Source organism: Stenella coeruleoalba (assembly GCF_951394435.1).
Source record: "Stenella coeruleoalba genome assembly, chromosome: 1".
NCBI classification, from domain to species: Eukaryota; Metazoa; Chordata; class Mammalia; order Artiodactyla; family Delphinidae; genus Stenella; species Stenella coeruleoalba.
The window spans coordinates 113,606,813-113,622,696 of NC_137169.1; the positions used below are offsets into that span (position 1 = coordinate 113,606,813).

The window sequence follows — 15,884 nt, forward strand, 5'->3', positions numbered from 1 at the left end:
GTGGATGGACCTAGAGTCTGTCATACAGAGTGAAGTAAGTCAGAGAGAGAAAGACAATACCGTATGCTAACACATATATATGGAATTTGAGGGAAAAAATGTCATGAAGAACCTAGGAGTAAGACAGGAATAAAGACACAGACCTACTAGAGATTGGACTTGAGTATATGGGGAGGGGGAAGGGTAAGCTGTGACAAAGTGAGAGAGTGGCATGGACATATATACACTAGCAAACGTAAAATAGATAGCTAGTGGGAAGCAGCCGCATAGCAGAGGGAGATCAGCTTGGTGCTTTGTGACCACCTAGAGGGGTGGGATAGGGAGGGTGGGAGGGAGGTAGACGCAAGAGGGAAGAGATATGGGAACATATGTATATGTATAACTGATTCACTTTGTTATAAAGCAGAAACTAACACACCATTGTAAAGCAATTATACTCCAATAAAGATGTAAAAAAAAAAAAAAAACTAAGCAAAACAAAAGCAAACAAATTCAAACTGCTTGAAAGGCTCCCTCACCCAAAATTGAATTAACAGCCTCCTTAAGGATTTATCAAGGACAGATACAAATCTCAAAGTCTTTTCTGCAAATAGTAATAAGCCTTAATTATCTGAGCAAATAAATTTAACTTACACCAACTGTCATTTATAAATTAGTAAGTTTATATTGTAATACCTGATTCATGACTCAGATTTAAAATGAAGTTATGAGATCTCTAGTTATGTCTGTTTATACATCTGTGTGTACATTATACATATGATACATCTTTACCTTCAGATAGTATTATCAAAATTAAATTTATAGAAGAGCTGTATCTAATTGACTTAAAAGTAGCATTTACAAATTAAATATTTTTAAATGTAGCAGAAACTAACCCAAATGAATTTCAAGTTCACATGATCTGGGAAATATTCAATATTAAATTAATATTCAGTATTAAAGTTCAAGTTTGTTGGTTTAATTAATACAGATATGTCTTACTTTTTATTACACTTAGCTTTACTAAAAGTCAAATAAGGTCATATTATCTCTATTATAAAATTTATCAGTGAGAAAAATAGCTTGGGATGGTGGCTGACTTGGTGTCATGTCTCAAAGTTTTCATGGATAATCTAAACATAATTGTTGAGAACAAATGAATTAAATAGATATAAATGGGGTAAGAGCTTTTAGGCGAACCCTTGAAGAATAATTATGTTTTATGGTATATCTACTTAAAAATAGTTTCTCTAGATTTTTGGTAACTTGAAACTTTAGAATTTTGGTAAGTGAATTTAAATGATGGAAATTTATTAAATACCTAGACCATTTCCAAATAAAATAAGATACTGAAATATTAATTACTGAATATATGCTTCATTTTGCAGAGAAACTAAAGATATTTCGGACTATTAATGAAAATGTTTGGTGCCACACTAAAAAATAGTCTATAAAAAAGCACATATTTTTAGAAATCATAAATAATATTTGTAAGTTTGCCAATCTACAGAATGCTAATGTGAAAGACAGTGCATCGTTGCTTACTTCTTAGCTTTTACTAGAAATTACAGTACTTAAACATTAAGAATTCTAATTAATATACATAATTAAAACTACTAAAACTAATAAGGGTAACAACTTTGCATGAAAGGAAAAGGACATAAAGAATGAACATTTTGTTATGGGAAAAGAGAGTCATTTTGTTCCGGAGAGAAAAAAAAGAAGAAAAAGCACTGGACTAAATCTGAAAGTAAAAAAGACAGTTATAGAAAGTTTGTGGGAAAGGAACCTTGAGAAAAGAGTTTTGTGCATGGTCAGGACTGGCTAGAATTAAAATAAAATTTAATTGAGTAAATAAGTTTAAATATTAAAAGTAAGCTGGTACAAAACTAGAATTTGGTTTTCTCTCCAAGTTTAGAGAACAAAGTTTTCTTGGAATATTGATCTGCTTTTGATAACAGATTGTAACGTTTCTTTACCTTTTAAATAATTTGTTGTAGCTTTCTGTATTTGCCTTTAAAATCTTTAATGTCACGTTGGTTGAGTGAATAAGTATTGTTTCACACTGACCTATGATCCTATTTGACCAAGTGTTTTAAAAACCTTTTGAGGGCTTCCCTTCCCTGGTGGCGCAGTGGTTGAGAGTCCGTCTGCCAATGCAGGGGAAACGGGTTCGTGCCCCGGTCCGGGAGGATCCCACATGACGCAGAGCGGCTGGGCCCGTGAGCCATGGCCGCTGGGCCTGTGCGTCTGGAGCCTGTGCTCCGCAATGGGAGAGACCACAGCAGTGAGAGGCCCGCATACCGCAAAAAAAAAAAAAAAAACCTTTTGATATCTTTGACAAACTTCCCAAGTCAAATTCCAAATGAATTCTCTTGACTTCTAGCTAACTTTGTGATGCTTCAAAGGGCCACTGAAACATCCCAAAGAGAGATATTAAACTGATTAGGCTTGTTGAGTATGTTAAATTACATGGGAAATATTGTCAAATAAGTTGTGATAAACTTTCTTAGGCTATATTATATGGGTATATGTCATTAATATAGAGCTTCTAAAAATTATATGAAATTCCTAAAAATCCGATATGTTCTGGTATAGTGTTATTAGTCATAATTCTAATTATTATCTTAAAATGTTGTATGTCACAGAATGTTGTGTATTCTTTGTCAGTTATGTTGTAATCAGATATTTAACCATGCCATTTAAAATCTTTTGTCTTTTATATACAGTCATTGTTTTATGCTTTTACAAAATCAAGATCTTCAAGATTCACAGAAAGGACTTTTTGACAAATAAGGTTTCTGATGACTTGTAGATCATACCACTGAACTGGGTAAGAAATTACAAAACTCTAATGGAAAACCTGATGACTTCATCCAGATCAGCAGGAATCAATTACATGGGACTGAATGAACTAATAAACACAATTTGTATTTTATAACTTTTTTCTGAAATATTACTGACTTTTAATATTTATTTTCCAGAAAACCTTTCCTCTTACACTATGACCTACAAAAAAGTGATAAAGTATACTTTTGTAAACAAAGATGAAATATTTAGCTTTTTCTGTCTACCTGATCCCTCCGGAATCTGGCTTTTCCAGCTGGCTCCCCTCTGGACTTTATAACTTATTGCAATCCAGATTACAACTAGTTATACTCATCATTATTTTAATCTGTTCTCTCTTTGTTGTTTTCAAACTATGCTTTTTGTCTCTCTCTGCTCCACTCTGAGCTATATTACTTATATTCTGTCTATTTTGTAATATTGTTGTTTCTTAAATTACCTGATGTGTAACCAGGCCTCCAACAAAATTAATGATGGCTAAAAGTCTTGAGGCAATGATCACATATATAACTCTATACAGAATAATTGTAATAGTGCAACTCTAGATATGGGAAGAAGTAACAAGGGAAAAACATTTCCTGGATCATAATAGACTAGTAAGACAGATGATCCAGAGAATTTTTGGTTATTAACAGGACCTAATCCAGATATAGCACATGAATGGCCTATCACTGAGATCTTCGCCTTACTTAGGAATAAGTGTTCTTAGCGCCACGGGACAAATAGGTCATGAAATGCCTCCCAAACCTTGGCCGAATTTATGACCAACAAAGGGCACTGTAAAGAAAAAAATGTTGCCTGCCATTCCAGTTCTGTAAGGATCAAGCCATTAGCCACTGCAGTTGCCCACAAACAGTGAGCTCCAAGGGGAATTCAGGATAGAGAAAAACAAGAAACATTCTGTGTTTTGGATATACTGGTCCTTAAATAGTTAAGATGTATATCTAAGGGAAATTTTTATTTTTTGTGGTATGCAGGCCTCTCACTGTTGTGGCCTCTCCCGTTGCGGAGCACAGGCTCCAGACGCGCAGGCTCAGCGGCCATGGCTTACGGGCCCAGCCGCTCCACGGCATGTGGGATCTTCCTGGACCGGGGCACGAACCTGTGTCCCCTGCATCGGCAGGCAGACTCTCAACCACCGCGCCACCAGGGAAGCCCCTAAGGGAAATTTTTAAATGACCCCAGATTCTTACGTCTTCCCATACAGAGAAAAGCACTAAAATCATTAAGTTGAGATTTCTCTTCTTTGTGATCAGCACTAATCTTTTGATGCTTGACTACATGTTTTTCCAGCAAAAAGTTTGTATATATCCTGGCTCCTCCCTTACCTCTTCAGAGCAGTTCCTCAGAGCTATCTGAGAGGCTGTCTTCTGGGCGATAATCCTCAGTAAGTTTCTTAATAAAACTTAATTCTCAGCTTTTATGTTGTGCATTTTTCTTTCATTTGACACTTGCTATCTGTCTCTGAACCCCAAGTGGAAGCAGAGACAGAAGCTCCTTGGTCTTCCCTGGATGACATTAGGAGCTGAGGCCCCTGTCCCAGTCCAACCCATCTACTCACCCAGGATCAGCAGTAGCAGCCACAGAAACATGGGGATGTGACCTGGTTGAGGGCAGGGAAAGTCTGTCTCACCATAAGCCAGCCTTCTTTCTCATCCACGAAAGAGGACAGAAGGGAGGTACTCAGATGAGATCTGCAAGAGTTAGAAAAGGGGAAGTAAAAGAATTATATCTTGCTTTGGGTTCTGAAAAATTAACACAACTACCTTCCTAAATGTTGTTTGTATTTCAACCCCGGCAGTTGTGCAGTTTTAGACGTTGACAGTTATCTTTTAGCAGCTCAATTCTCTCTGGAGAAATGTCTCCAAGGCTGTGCTGGGTTCTCTGAAATGCCACACTATAGATTTGCTAGTATTCAAATAACTTTTTTTCATTTTTCAAATGGAAAAACCCTTCCATTACCTTGAATTCATACAACATCTGGTTCTGCATAAGGCTCCTAATATAGACATACCTGGTGACTGTGGTGTCCTGCTATGTTTTATGATGTAAGTCACAAAAAGTCAAAGGGTCAAAGCAGACACGAAAGCCTTTTGACTTTACATAAACTGGCACAAAGTTGTTGAGGAGGAAAAATTTTTTAAAATTCACCAACTACAAAAGGAGCTGCCCCTAAATTCCTCCCAGATCTGTGCAAATTAGGAGATAAAAGAACAAGCATTAGGTAGGAAACTGTTTTGTGCCCCATCTCAGCCTATAACCAGTGCTGTGCCTGGACAGGCCCTTGTGATTCTTATTATGATTGCAAGACACCCTCAGCAATAACCACGAAGAAACTTTGGGAAAAAAAAGTTTATTACTCATCGGTCCTGGAAAGCTTTTATTGGGGTGGAGGGTGGGGCTTAGTGTTTTGAGGGCTCACTCTTTATTGGAGAATTTAAAATATAAAAGCCAGAAGTTAAAGCACAGGAAGAGAAAAAAACAAGAGGCCCAAATGGTCAGTTATCAAAATCAACCAATATCTCTAAAACAAAGGAGCCTGGGGGGCAAAGGAGGGCGGTGGGGTGGGCTTTGGTGCTGCCTTTTATCTAGTGGCTAGCAATGTGTTTATTCAAAGTAGCTCTTTGAAGTGGATGGATGCCTCAGCAATCAAAGTTTAAGTCGGGCACTTGCATTATGATAGAAAGAACAACTGTTAGGGCCCATACTACAGAACCTCTGTTTTTAAAGCCAGAGCCTTTATCAGAGAGGCCTTCCCTGGCCTTGCAATCAAAGAGGTCTCACCTGATTATTTTCTGTTTCAAGCCCCTGTATGCTTGTTTTCCATAGCATTTTATCATTATTTGTAATTATTTCCTCTATTTTCTTGTTTGTTTTTAGGTCTTCTCCTCAGCTATCATTCAAGGGCCCATGTTTAGCTTACCCATTGTTGTATCCCTTGTACCTCTACCAATTTTCTCTTGCAGGGAGGCATTAAATAAGTATTTTTTGAGAAACTGAGAAACTCTGGACCAGGGTTTCTTGACATTTATTTCATTAGCACTTCCCTAAGGGGCCTTTTCAGATTTTTTTTTCTATCCACCCCCCTCCTCTATGAAACATTAATAGCACAGATATGCTGTATGTATATATATACATAAAAAGTAAGATTTTTTTTTCACCTCCACAAGGATCAATTTTTGCTGCTTTGAGGGTGATATCACCTCTGTTGGGAATGCATGCTCGAGACGTAGAGACAGACCATTCTCAGCAATCGAACTACCAGGATAGAAAGTTATGACCATTCAAAGACATCTTTGTATTAGAAACAGAAACCTCTGATCAAGTTTCCCTTCTTTGTGGAGGCTATCCTGAGGCTATAATGGAAAGAAGTCCTCTCGTTTAACCAGATGGCATTCTTTTGTTCCCCCCCCATGACAGTTACCAAATTTTGTTTTTCTGTATGCATTTACGTGGTTATGATGTTCCTTTCTCTCCTTAGACTGTAGTATCACAGGGCTGAAAAGAGTCTGGTGTGTTCTCCATCACGTTTTCTTTCTTTTCTTCCTTCCTCCCCTCCCTTATTTCCTCCTACACTCCTTCCTCCCTTCCTCTCTTTTTTTGTTGTAGAAAGAACAGTTAACATGATATCTATCTTCTTAACAAATTTTTCATTATACAATACATTATTGTTGATTATAGATACAATGTTGTACAGCAGCACTCTAAAGCTTAACTTAATCTTGTGTAACTGAAACTTCATGCCAGTTGACTAGTAACCCCTCAGTTCCTCCTCCTGGCAACCACAGTTCCACTCTGATACTATGAATTTGATTATTTTAGATAGCTTATGTAAGTGGAATAATGCAATGTTTGTTTTTCTGTGACTGGCCTATGTCACAACATAATTGTCCTCATGTTTCACCCATGTTGTCACAAGTTGAAGAATTTCCTTCCTTTTTTAAGGCTGAGTAGTTTTTCATTGTATGTACATATAACAGGGAAGAGCCAATCCTGTCTCCATGTTGGATCTGTTTCTTTACTTTAACCTTTGCTTCCTGTTGCTTTTGTTCATTAAAAGGACACTGTGTATACATAATGGCCTGCCTTTGGGAACCCTGCCCCTCTGCCTGAATGTTAAACCAAAGTGCCTTTGTTTAGGGAAGGAACCTGACCCTGTCCACCTGGGAACAGCTGCAAGAAAGAAGAAATTAGCATGTCCCCTCTCCGAGGCTGGCCATTCCAGGAGATATTTGCAAGACTTATGGCCTTTTTATTTTACTTCCTCACCTCCTCCCACCCTCTGTTCTATAAAAGAAACTGACATCCAGACCCCGATAAGATGTTTTTTTTTTAGACACTAGTCTGCCATTTTCTCTGTCTGCCAGGTTTCCAAATAAAGTCATTATTCTTTGCCTCAACACCTTGTCTCCTGATTTATTGGCCTGTCATGCAGCGAGCAGAGGGAACTTGGACTCAGTAACATATATACCATGTTTTCTTTATCCATATATCTATTGATGGACAGTGAGATTTCTTCCACATCATGGTTATTGCGCATAGTGCTTTAATGAACATAGCAGTGCTAATATCTCTTCAAGATCCTGATTTCAATTATTTTGGATGAATACACAGAACTGGGATTGGTGGATCATACAATAGTTCTATCTTTAATTTTTGTTAGAAACTTTATACTGTTTAATATAGATGCTGTAACTTACAGATTAATAAATGATGCCTTACTAAAATTGGTGAAACTTGTAAGAGGAAAATAAAGTGAGGAGGTGCAACAAAGTCAGGTTTAAGCCTCTGCAGTCAGGGAAATATGGATTCTGGTCTTAGCTCTACCCTCTACTGACTGTATGAACATGGCAAACTACTTCCCCAAGATTGTTAACCATGGACAATATCACACACTTAAAACATACTTTTTTTTTAATAATTCCAGATAATATGTGTAAGTTTTCCATACATAATAGACCCAATAATTAGTCATTGGTAACATTTTTTGGCTAGTAGAATATTAGTAGGGATCAGTATGATACATCATTTGGAGGTATTCTGTAAGTTTGGGGTCTTAAAAATTGTATATTACAAAGAGATAAAGTTATGCTGAAAAGGCTAAAAACATAACACCTTTATGAAAGCGTTGGTTATAAAAGGTGGATGCATTTACACTTCCAGTAATGATAGAAGAAGAAACTGAACTAACCTTTCTTTTGAGGATCACTAGAAATGCTGGGCGAAATTCTTTTAAAAGTCTCTTTCAAGGTACTGAAGAGATAATAAGACAGCGAAGAATCCTGAGACACGATTAGAGAAGAAAGGAGCCCAGGGAGAAAAACCTGGCTTCTGAAACCACTTGTTTAAAAGGGCACTTGCCAAGTCCAGAAAGGGCAGCAGGGAGGCTTGTGCTTTAGCACAATCCTGTGGGGTTGGGAGACATGGACTGGTATTCATGCTGGTGTGTGTGGAAGTGTTTAAAATATGATTGTAAAATTAAAAAGAATAAAATACTGCCATTTGCAGCAACACGAATGGATCTAGAGAATACTTAGTGAAACAAGTCAGGCAGAGAAAGACAAATACTATATGATATCAGTTACATGTAAGTAATCTAAAAAATAATACAAATGAATACATATACAAAACAGAAACAGACTCACAGACATAGAAATCAAACTTATGGTTACCAAAGAGGATACAGAGAGAGGTAGGGAGGGATAAATTAGAAGTATGGGATTAACATATACAAACTATGATACATAAAATAGATAAGCAACAAGAGTTTACTGTATAGCACAGGGAATTATATTCAATATCTTGTAATAACTTATAATGGAATATGATCTGCAAAAAAAAAAAAAAAAAAAACAGAAGCAGAACCAAATCACTGTACTGTATACCTGAAACTAATGCAATATCATAAATCAGCTATACTTCAATAAAAAATATATATATGGCTGTAAAATTTTTGACAGTTCCTCAATTTAGAGGTGGAGTCTATACTCCCTCCCCTTGTATCTGGACAAGTTTGTTAGGTGCTAAGACCCAATAAAACTGTGGTGGAAGTGATACTGTAATTTTTGAATTAGTTGATGAGATGTTATAGATTTACTATCACATTTTTTTTTGAAGCTTAAGCCAACATATAAAAAGTCTGACTACCCTAAGGCCACCATGTTATGAGGAAGTCCAGACCACATTGAAGGGTCACACATACACACTCTAATTGACTGTCCAGGTTGAGGTCCCAACCTATAGCCAGCATCAACCACCAGACATGCAGGTGATGATGGCCCCTTATGATCCATATAATAGATCCAAGAATTCAAAAAGGAGTCACTGTTCTTGTCATGAGTTGGGTAACTGAGAAGAAATGGATAAATAAAAGATAAAATATTATACTAAGTTGTTTTCATTTATTTAAATAAAACTCTTAATTATATTTTACTTCATTGCATATAAACTAATTTTGTCTATTGAAAATTATTAAATTACATTTAATAATTGGACTTTTTATTTAAAAGTCAAGCATGGAGGAATGTGCTAATGGTTTTAGTCTCAAGTGACTACACACAGGGAAAAATGACAAATTGTAAAATTAGTAATATGGCAACGTTGCCCACTACATGGAGCCTTAGAAAATTGTGAAGCATGAAAATAAATGATCAGATTTTTGAAGGTTTTCATTTTTCTCTCTTTTTTTTTTTCAAATCCAATCTATAGCAGTAATGGGTCCTGGAATCCTTGCCAATACTATGCAGAAACAGTAAATATAAATTCATGTAAATTTAAGCATAGTGTGTACTTTTCAGGTTAGTGTGGAGAGAAGAAAAGCAGTCAGGCATTGAGGGAGCTCACCTTCTCCAACTCCCCCCATAGAGCAGACATCACCTAGACCTCCACCTATTTTCTGAAACCCAAGTATGGTACCAATAAAAAGCCATTGACTATAATACTACTCCTGTATCCAGGGACCATCAACCCACCTGAGATGGAGAGTGGCACCAGTTCACAGAACTGGGCCCCCAGGCCATTGTCAGCCTCACAGGAGTAGCTTCCAGAATGCCCTGCAGTTAGAGAGAGGTTGAAGGATGCTCCTTCTCCAGAGGGCACTGAGCTGCTACCCAGGTTGATGTCCTCATGATAAAACCGGTACAGGATTGGGGTGGGGGATGTAGGGGCAGCTCCAAGCCTCACAGCAAAGCTCTACCATATCCACCATGACAGCCTGGGTCCTGGGACCCCTGAGGGTGAGGACAGGACCAGATGTTGGAACTAACAGACCCAAAGGGGGCTATCAGAGAGGATTTGTGATGCTGCATTAGACTCATGAATTCCCATACCAGGATCTCAGCATCGGGCCTGGCTCTTGGTCATTGTGTATTCCTTCCATTCCTGTATCCCCATTAGAGCAATCAGAGGTTGTTTTTTCAAAGTGTCTTTAGAAATTTGGGGAAATATCAATTCTGGGTAATTGTCTAGAGACATGATCGTTTGTCGTTCTTATCTTATTTACTTCTAATGCCAACCCAACCACCTTTGTGTTTTCTGCTAGAAAAAAAAAGATGTCAGCAGTTTAACTTGTGAAGGTAACCCATCCTCAAGTTGTTGGTGGTTCTCCACAACACTGATCACTGGGATCTCCTGGAATTTCCTCATGACTCCTGGCTCTTGGTTTGGGGATTTCTGTCTGAGATGAATGGGAGTGAAATTTACTTCTCACAGAAATATTCACCACCTTGTTCTGGATGCGACTGTGGCCATTGTCAGCTCTATAGTAATATTGGCCAGCATTGTACTCCTTCACAGCTGGGATCTCCAGGTCTGCTGACAGGAAATGCTGGGCTTCTGTCCCAGACTGGTTCCTGTGGCCTCTCTGTGCTAGGAAAATGTGATGTCTCCTGTGCCCTCAGCCACTGAGCAGAGTAGGGTGAGATCCCCTCCTTCAGTCTCTTGTCCCCCAGGGATCTGGGTATCTAAGCTTACATTAGAGCCCAGGACTTCTAGCTGAATAGAAGATGACATATGAGAACCCTGACTATGAAAGACTCTGGGAACAGAAGGTAGACTTATTTCAGCCTCTAATACAAGGAGTGGGAATATGGGTATTTCTTATGTAACATATTACAAGTATACAATGGTAAGGAATCCATGGTAATTATCCTTGAAGAATGTGGATACAGATACTTTCAGGTCCTAACCCAGATCTGGGCTAATTTCATGGGTAGCAATCATTAAACAATCATGATGAATCATCCACTACATGAGAGAAGAAACATTTTTTTTTGGATGAGTCACTGTGCAGACACATACCTTTTGCATAGAATTAAGAAGTTCACTGGTAGCATCAATCTACCTTGAAAAAGGCACTGTTCCTAATAATGTCAATAAAAATTCCTCCATTATTCCCAATTTCAAGGATCAACACAAATTGTCACCCTCTCCTCTGACCACTCCAGTTCACTTTGATTTCTGCTCTTCTGACTCTTCATTTTAGCCCCATATGTGTTGCAATCCAGGATGTGGAGACATTTGGAGAGCAGGAGCCTTGTCTTTTAAAGTTCCCAACCCTCTACTAAATGTCAATGCACACACTTGGTGATCAATGAAGATTTGATTGATGATATTACTTTAATAAGAAGAGAAAGATTATAAGGAGCTTAGTCCATTTGTTATTCTTATGAAATGCCAAGAGCAATTTGGAGAGTTTCTCTAGTCCAGCTCCTACTTTCCACAAGGACAGAAGTTGAACAAAGAAACAAAAGACTAGCCATCCATGCTGAAGCTACAGTGTTCATGTTTTTCCCCATGCTCAGCCCCACTGATACTTATTCTGCCCGTGAATTTAAGATTGGAGGCTCCAGTTTCTGACACTGTGAGTCACTGTCTCTGCATGGCACCAGTAAGACCCTGAGTCTTCACTCCACATGGTGGGGAACTAGAGCTCTGGGGAGCTGCTCTAGCCTAACCCCAGGATCCTGCTATCTCTGAAGAAGCAAACTGGAGCTGGGCATCTGAGCTCTGTGGAGAGGGATGGGTCTTTCAAGAGAGATCAAGGTCACTGGGCCCTCCTCAATGGGCCCAGAAGAGCTGACTGTCAGCCCAGGACATGGAAACAGCTCTGGAGAGAAGGATCACAACAGTTTTCAGAGCAGTAAGATTTACAGTTCCTGCTGAAAAGTACCTGGTGAGAAACAACCCCAGCAAACAGGACATTCAGAACCAGACATGCCACGTACCATGTCTCCCTTACATGGTCAAACCACAAGCACTCCAGTTCATGTTTGGTGTATGGGTAGCTTTCCCCTATGAAGTACCCACCTGCTCTGCTACCACTGTCTCCTATCCACCCCAGCTCCCACAGGAGTGACAGTTTTACTTAAGACTTCAATCCTTACTACTCTTTACTATTTCTGTTTTTAGAGTTTTCTTCCAGTAACAGTACAGTAATATTTGCCACTGTCACTCAAAATGCATTTTGGATAGGAAAGCTTGAGACTTCATCTGTAAAAGCAATAATGCTTTTCTATCTTTGTAATAAGTCACTGTCTTTATTTTCCAAGCCTTTTCTCTCTGGCATATCAGAACTACACTGTTTCATTCAAAAACAGAAGAGGGAGCCAGGACAGTGAACCAGTCTGAAAGAGAGGGGAGGGGGGAACTGGATTTTTCATTTCTGCAGAGAATCCAATGTCTGACCATCTCCCTTATTCTTAGGCAATGAGATGTGTCAGGTGTAACCTCTTCATCTTTAGACAAGATAGAAGTTTCAACCCATTCCTTAGTCACTCAGAGATGCATCTTATTTTTCCTGAGGAGATATCTTATTCAACTTGGGCTGCTCTGACAAAATGCCATAAACTAGGGGGCTTACCAACAGCACAAATTTATTTCTCACAGTTCTGGAGGCTGAAAGTCCAAGATCAAGGTGCCAGCATTGTCCAGTTCTGGTGAGGACCCCTTTCCAGGTTGCAGACTGCTGACTTGTATTCTCATACAGCAGGAAGAGACCCAACTAGTTCTCCAGCCTCTTCTTATAAGGGCACTAATCTCATTCATGAAGAGCCCACCCTCATGATCTAATTACCTCACAAAGCTTCCACCTCCAAATACTATCACATCGAGAATATGGTTTTAACATATGAATGGGTAACAGGCTAAAACATTCAGTCCATTACAGGGAATGTCAAGGTAAACATAACTTTTTACATGGATACAGGGTGTTCTGCTAAAGCTCCTACTCCTTAGCTCACTCCATTGGTGACTTCACATAGGGGACCCTTGTCCTCGGTGGACATTTTGCTTTCCCACCCCTTATGCTTTCATCCAGTCTTTAACGGCACCACATTGTATTGTAAAATCATGTTCTGTTCCTTCTTCTGAGCTTGCTAGATGAAACAACCAAGTGGCCTGGATAAGGGGAATAAGCTGGTTACTGGAATAAGATCTAGTATCTTTGTTTTTTATCTTCTTTTAACATCTTTATTGGAGTATAATTGCTTTACAATGGTGTGTTATTTTCTGCTGTATAACAAAGTGAATCAGCTATACATATGCATATATCCCCATATCTCTCCCCTCTTGCATCTTCCTCCCACCCTCACTATTCCACACCTCTAAATGGACTCAAAGCACTGAGCTAATCTCCCTGTGCTATGAACTGCTTCCCACTAGCTATCTATTTTGCACTTGGTAGTATATATATGTCCATGCCACTCTCTCACTTCCTCCCAGCTTATCCTTCCCCCTCCCTGTGCCCTCAAGTCCATTCTCTACATCTGCATCTTTATTCCTGTCCTGCCCCTAGGCTCTTCAGAACTTGTTTTTTTGTTGTTGTTTTTTTGTTGTTGTTTTTAGATTCCATACATATGTGTTAGCATACGATATTTGTTTTTCTCTTTCTGACTTACTTCACTCTGTATGACACTCTCTAGGCCCATCCACCTCACTGCAGATAACTCAATCTCATTTCCTTTTTTGGTTAAGTAATATTCCATTGTATATATGTGCCACATCTTCTTTATCTATTCATCTGTCGATGGACACTTAGGTTGCTTCCATCTCCTGGCTATTGTAAATAGAGCTGCAATGAACATTGTGGTACATTACTCTACTTGAATGATGGCTTGATCAGGGTATATGCCCAGTAGTGGGTTTGCTGGGTTATATGGTAGTTCTATTTGTAGTTTTTTAAGGAAACTCCATACTGTTCTTCATAGTGGCTGTATCCATTTACATTCCCACCAATGGGGAAGAGGGTTCCCTTTTCCCCACACCCTCTCCAGTATTCATGGTTTGTAGATTTTTTGATGATGGCCATTCTGAGGTAATACTTCATTGTGGTTTTCATTTGCATTTCTCTAATGATTAGTGATGATGAGCATACTTTCATTTGTTTGATGGCAATCTGTATATCTTCTTTGGAGAAATGTCTATTTATGTCTTCTGCCCATGTTTGGATTGGGTTGTTTGTTTTTTTGATATTGAGCAGCATGAGCTGCTTGTATATTTTGGAGATTAATCCTTTATCAGTTGCTTCATTTGCAAATATTTTCTCCCATAGTGAGGGTTGTCTTTTCATCTTATTTACGGTTTGATTTGCTGTGCAAATCTTGTAAGTTTCATTAGATCCCATTTGTTTATTTTTGTTTTTATTTCCATTTCTCTAGGAGGTGGGTCAAAAAAGATCTTGCTGTGATTTATGTTGAAGAGTCTTCTTCCTATGTTTTCCTCTAAGAGTTTTACAGTGTCTGGACTTATATTTAGGTCTTTAATCCATTTTGAGTTTATTTTTATGTAGGGTATTGGGAAGTGTTCTAATTTCATTCTTTTACATGTAGCTGTCCAGTTTTCCCAGCACCACTTATTGAAGAGGCTGTCTTTTCTCCATTGTATATTCTTGCCTCCTTTATCAAAGATAAGGTGACCGTATGTGTGTGGGCTTATCTCTGGGCTTTCTATCCTGTTCCATTGATCTATATTTCTGTTTAAATGCCAGTACCAAACTGTCTTCATTACTGTAGATTTATAGTATTATCTGAAGTCCAGGAGCCTGATTCCTACAGCTCTGTTTTCCTTTCTCAAGATCGCTTTGGCTATTCGGGGTCTTCTGTGTTTCCATACAAATTGTGAAATTTTTTGTTCTAGTTCTGTGAAAAATGCCATCGGTAGTTTGACAGAGATTGCACTGAATCTGTACATTGCCTTGGGTAGTATAGTCATTTTCACAATGTTAGTTCCTCCAATCCAAGTACGTGGTATATCTCTCCATCTATTTGTATCATCTTTAGTTTCTTTCATCAGTGTCTTACAGTTTTCTTCATACAAGTCTTTTGTCTCCTTAGGTAGTTTTATTCCCAGATATTTATTCTTTTTGTTGCAATGGTAAATAGGAGTGTTTCCTTAATTTCACTTTCAGATTTTTCATCATTATTGTATAGGAATGCAAGAGATTTCTGTTCATTAATTTTGTATCCTGCTACTTTACCAAATTCATTGATTAGCTCTAGTAGTTTTCTGGTAGCATCTTTAGGATTCTTTATGTATAGTATCATGTCATCTGCAAAGAGAGACAGTTTTACTTCTTTTCTGATTTGGATTCCTTTTATTTCTTTTTTTTCTCTGATTGCTGTGGCTAAAACTTCCAAAATTATGCTGAGTAATAGTGGTGAGAGTGGGCAACCTTGTCTTTTTCCTGATCTTAGTGGAAATGGTTTCAGTTTTTCACCATTGAGAATGATGTTGGCTGTGGGTTTGTCATATATGGCCTTTATTATGTTGAAGTAAGTTCCCTCTATGCCTACTTTCTGGAGGGTTTTTATCATAAATGGGTGTTGAAAACTTTTTCTCCATCTATTGAGATGATAATATGGTTTTTCTCCTTCAATTAGTTAATATGGTGTATCACATTGATTGATTTGCATATATTGAAGAATCCTTGCATTCCTGGAATAAACCCCACTTGATCATGGTGTATGATCTTTTAATGTGTTGTTGGATTTTGTTTGCTTGTATTTTGTTGAGCACTTTTGTTCATCAGTGATATTGGCCTGTAGTTTTCCTTTTTTGTGACA

The 15,884-nt window shown here is 38.2% G+C and overlaps 1 pseudogene across 1 annotated transcript; it reads right to left on the reverse strand.

Moving 5' to 3' along the window:
• Positions 1 to 8,221: 8,221 nt before the first annotated feature.
• Positions 8,222 to 13,109, reverse strand: LOC307198097 (Fc receptor-like protein 2; annotated as a pseudogene). The gene is made up of 6 exons: positions 13,065 to 13,109; positions 11,751 to 11,832; positions 11,407 to 11,440; positions 10,535 to 10,818; positions 9,798 to 10,017; positions 8,222 to 8,232 (listed from the first exon to the last, which is right to left on the reverse strand). The product of its transcript is annotated as an Fc receptor-like protein 2 (transcript).
• Positions 13,110 to 15,884: the final 2,775 nt, after the last annotated feature.